The sequence below is a fragment of the Orycteropus afer genome, unplaced genomic scaffold (assembly GCF_000298275.1).
Source record: "Orycteropus afer afer isolate SDZICR_OR568_19922 unplaced genomic scaffold, OryAfe1.0 scaffold00023, whole genome shotgun sequence".
NCBI lineage: Eukaryota > Metazoa > Chordata > Mammalia > Tubulidentata > Orycteropodidae > Orycteropus > Orycteropus afer.
In genome coordinates this window covers 16,677,404-16,682,826 of record NW_006921610.1, presented here as the reverse complement: position 1 = coordinate 16,682,826, position 5,423 = coordinate 16,677,404, and positions in this window count along the sequence as shown.

Genomic DNA, 5,423 nt, shown 5'->3' with positions numbered 1-5,423 from the left:
CTAGTTGGGGTTTAGTCCAATTCTGCATCCTTTCCTTCAAGGCTCAGGGGTCCAAGATTATCTTCTGTGTCTGTGTTAATTGGTTTCCCTTTTCTTTGTTAAAGAGGGTCTGTGCAATCCTTCTGCCTAGTCCGCCATCTTGCTGGAACCCCCCTGCTTTATAAATTTGCAAGCAAATCACAATGAAAAATTGAAACAACAACAACAACAACAACTAAAAGATCAAAAGGGCAACATTTTTGCAAGGATAAAGTTCAGAAGTCAGGAATGTGGTTATAGTTAGGATTTCCAATACAATATTGAACAGGAATGCTGATAAAAGGCATTATTTGTCTGGTTGTCGTTCACAAGGGGAATGCTTTCAATCTCTTTCCATTGAGACTGATGTTGACTGTTGGTTTTGTTTATAGGCCTTTAAATCTGTTGATTTATTCTTATTTTTCTGAGAATTTTTAGAAGCAATAGGTGTTATATTTTATCAAATGCCTTTTCTGCATTGATATGAACATGTGGCTCTTTTCCTTTGTTTTATTTATGTGATGGATTACATTGATTGTTTTTCTAATGTTGGACCATCCTTGCATAGCTGATATGTATCCCACTTGGTCATGATGTATTATTTTTTTTTGATCTATCATTGGAATTTATTGGCTAGGATTTTGATGTGAATTTTTGCATCTATGCTTCTGAGAGATATTGGTCTATTATTTTCTTTTTCACTAATGTGTACCAGGGTTATGTTCACTTCCTAGAATGAATTCAGGAGTATTTCCTCCTTTTCTATGGTCTAGTTTGAATAGAATTGGTGTCAGCTCTTCTCTGAAGGATTGGTAGAATTTTCTGGTGAAGATGTCTAGGCCAGGAATTTCTTTTGTTGGGATTTTTTTTTAATGACCTTTTCAGTTTCTTCTTTGTTATGAGTCTTTTCAAATTTTCTGCCTCAGTCTGTGTTATTTTAGGTATGTAGTATATATCTAGAAATTTGTCCATTTTTTCTAAGTTTTCAAATTTGTTGGAACATAATTCTTCATAATATTCTGTTATTATCCTATTTCTGTAGGTTTTGCTGTGATGTTGCCCATTTCATTTTTTTATTTGTGTTATTTGTATCTTCTTTTATTTTGTTAAATTTGCCAGTTTTTTTGTCAAATGTCTTATTCCTTTCAAAGAACCAATGCCATCTTTTAAAAAAAAACAACAAAATACTTTTATTGTAATTTGTGTAAAAGTTTATAAAGCAAATTCATTTTCCATTCAATAGCTCATACACATTTTATTCTCTGACATTAATTTCAATCCCCTCAGTGTAACAGCTCTCTTCTCACTTCCTCTCTGTGGTTTCCTTTACCCTGTGTCCCAAGCTCTTTCCTATGCATTAAATGGGGAAGAAACAATCTCTTTGAAAAATGAGGCTGGCAATACCAGATATCCATTTGCAGAAAGATGAAACAGGATCCGTATCTCTCACCATGAACAAGAATGATCTCAAGATGGATCAGAGACCTAAGTGTAAAACCTGAAATTATAAAGATCACCAAAGGAAAACTAAGGACAAACTTACCAAAATGCAAACTCACTGCCATTGAATTGATTCTGTCTTATACCAATCTCTGTGGGGTTTATGTATGGAAGCAATCTGCCTCATCTTTCTTCCATGGAGCAGTTGGTGGATTGAAACCACTGACCTTTTGGTTAGCAGTCAAATGCCTTAACCACTATACTAGCTCCTTAGGGACAAACTTAGGGGCTTTAATATATGGCACAAATACACTATCAAATATAACTAAAAACACATAAACAGCAGAAGACAAACTAGATGATGAGGACTTCCTAAAAATTAAACTTTTATACACATCTAAAGATTTCACCTAAAGAGTAATAAGAGAGTCCACAGACTAAGAAAATATTTTTGGTGATGACATGTTGGACAAGGGATTAATCTTTAAAATTTGTAGAAAACTTCAAGCCCTCAACAGCAAAAAGATAAATAATGGGCAGAGGACATGAACAGACATTTCTCCAAAGAAGACATTCAAGTGGCCAATGAACACATGAAGAAATGCTCGCAATCATTAGCAATTAGAGAAATGTGAATCAAAACAACGAGAGATAACATCTCATGCCAGCATTAATAGCAAAGTTTTTTTTTACAAAACAAAAGCAAAAACCAAAAACCAGAAAACAACAAATATTAACAAGGGTGTGGAGAGATTACAATCCTCATGTACTGCTGGGGGAATGTAAAATTGTACAACAATTGTGGGAAACAGTATCACGCTTCCTTAAGAAGTTGGAAATAGAAATGTCATATGATGTAGCAATCTCACTACCAGGTATAAATCCTAGAGAAGTAAGAGCCGTGTTGTAAGATATATGCCCACCTATGTCCCATCACATCACTATTCACAATAGCAAGAAGAGGGAAACAATCTAAAAGCCCCTTAATGGGTAAATGAATGAACAAACTATGATACATACATGCAATGGAATACTCTACAACACAGTGGTCAGATAGAGACTGGTGGATCCCTTCAGGCCTGGAAATGAACTATAGTTCAACTTTCAGAGAAACAGTAGACAAAACACCAGGGAGGTATGTATTCCTTAGAACAATCAATCACTGGAGATCCAAAGGGCAACATTTGCCCAAGGACAAATTTCGAAAGGCAGGAAGGCATAAGAAAAAGGAGGAAAATAAATGGGAAACAGAGGGAGAAAGTGTGATGAGTGACTTTACATTGTGGAGACTGCATTCAATGGCATAAAACAAAATGTGTATGAATTGTTGTATGTTTTTTTTTTTTTTGCTTTGTAAACCTTCATCCAAATCACAATAAAATATTTTTAAAAGCATATTATTTAATATTACTTTAACTCATTCTTTAGAGGGCAGTGATACAAAATAAATTCTGTATGTACTATGGAGCAACAACCGATTGCAAAGATAATTTATAATCTTCCTCTTCCCCATCCATAGAAATTGGTTAAGTAGTTTTTGAAAATATGTTTCTATTCATAAATATGTTAAAGTTAATGTAGATGTAGTAGCTAATGCATCAACATTATCAGCCCAACTAATAAATTCAAACGTGGTGGGACACTTAATTTCCCAACCTAATGGATTACTTAATTAACAATCACACGCATGTATCATGTATTTATTCATTCAGCAAATGCTCACTAAACCCCTAGTATGTGCCACCGTCCCTGCTGGGAATAAGGGTACAACAGTGATCCAGACTGATCTGGATCTTATCGTCCGGTAGGGAAGACAGATTGTTCACAAGGAATGCTATTGCAAGTCCGTCTAGTTAAATGATAGCTTCAAAATAAAGTTAGGGCAAAAGTGGATTTTCCTAATGCACAGGAGGTCAGGCCCTTGAAATCTATCAGCCACCACTGAAATTAGTTTAAATCACCTGTGACATGTTATAACCCTTTCAGGCTGGCCTTCATGTTGGGTCCTCAGAATTGGCTGGAAGGGAGAGAGGATAAAGCCAAAGATCAGTGCTACAAGGAGGGAGGCCAACATACCAATTATAACTTCTAAAGGGCTTTGGCGAACAAAGCTCTCAAGAGGCTGACTTCAATATTCAAGTTCATTCTGGTGGCTGGTAGCCCTTCTTGCCAAGTGTGAGGCAGTGACTCTTCCTTTTTCGGGGTTCTGCCTTGCTCGTAATAGGACCCCAATCGACTGCTGGGCCTCATGAATGGTCTCTAGGCCCTGACAGGAGGAGATGGGAAGGGATTAGGCAGATTATCAGGAGAGAAGCCTCAAACCGGGGTTCGGGCCAGGGCAACTATTCCAGGAGAACCAGAGTGCAAAATAGGCACCACCGCAGACATAATGAGCACATCAGGAAAAATTGCGGCGCTGTGGCTGCTCCTTGGGGGGCTTTAGGGTCTAGGTCTTCCTATGTGTCAGGCTCATGCAGCAGTCTTTTTCCCTTCCTCTCCCTCTTTTGCTGCCACATTGCACCTCTATAATCTGTTACTTAAACCCCCAAAATATCTGTTATGCCCAAATATTGAATAAAGCTTACACTTGCAATAAGAACTATTAATACCATTTGAATGTGAATCTGCTGTTTGTTTTGAGAATATTATTTTCAGTAAGATTTTATGGACTGATTAGACTTGTCAGCTCATTAGAATATAGGTAGGGCTTCAGCTTTTGCTGTGGATGGTATAATGATTGAAATTAAAGAAATATAAACTTTAATATTTTGACCTACTCATTGACTTTAATGGTTGTACATTTTTAACCTAAACCAAAAATAGTTGAGAGAAAATTATAAAGAAATTCTTCAACCAGTTGCTGTTGAATCCATTCCAACACACGGCATCTCCATGTGGGTCAGAGTAGAACTGTGCTCCAAAGGGTTTTCAATGGCTGATTTTGCGGAAGTGGATCATCAGGCTTTTTTCCTTCCCTGGAGTCTCTGGATTGACTCAAATTGCCAATCTTTTGGTTAGCAGCCAAATGGGTTAACTGTACCACCCAAAGACTCCAACGAAATCTTTAGTTATTGGAGATAATGCATTTTTCCCCCCTTGAACATGTTTATTCTTTAGTTGACATACCTAAATAACTCACATATATGTTATTAGCATGTAATGAATTGAGTCTTTAGAACTGGACCCAATGAACACGAACTCATCATTTATTTATGTTTTGCTCAATTTTTATTTTAAAAAATCACATAAAAAGTGGAATATTGCTTTGTATTTGATTGTAAATTCATCCTTACATCCATGTTCCCAGGTGTATTACAAAAAGGTCTGAGCCAGGCATCATAGGCTTAAACCTATCCACTTACAACTTGGATAAATGATTGTGGCTGAGTCAACTTCTTTAGGCCTCAGTTTCTATATGCCTAATGGATATATAAGATAATAGCACCCACTTAGTGGGATCATGATTTAGAGCAAACGAGACAGTGGGGATCCAACTGTTTGTTAATTGTAAAGTACTAATGTAGGTGACTTGATGGCACCTAACAGCAGCAACAACAACAACAACAACAACCACAAAGAGGTGTTTAGAACTTATATTCAGATGCAGGTTATGCCCACCCTGTATAAATTAAATGAGAATGGATTAAAAATCTCAAATGCTCAACCAGTTCTTGAGGCAAGGAGTGTGACATGGTGATGATTAAAACGGTCAGCAAAATTTTTGGCTTCCTACCAATTCTCCACAAAGTTTTTCTTAATGACATATTTTAAAAGATGAAGAAAGATAAAAGGATAAAGAGAGCTGCCCTTTTTCTCTAACCCTTAAGACATTTTCTCTTCTGCTGTAGAAAGTTGAGGACTTAGTAACCAGCACTAAAGGTGGCCATGAGCAGGATTGTTTAGAATGTTGTTTATGAAAGTGAGGTGCTGTGAACATGTGCAGTCAGAGGTGGACATGATCAGAA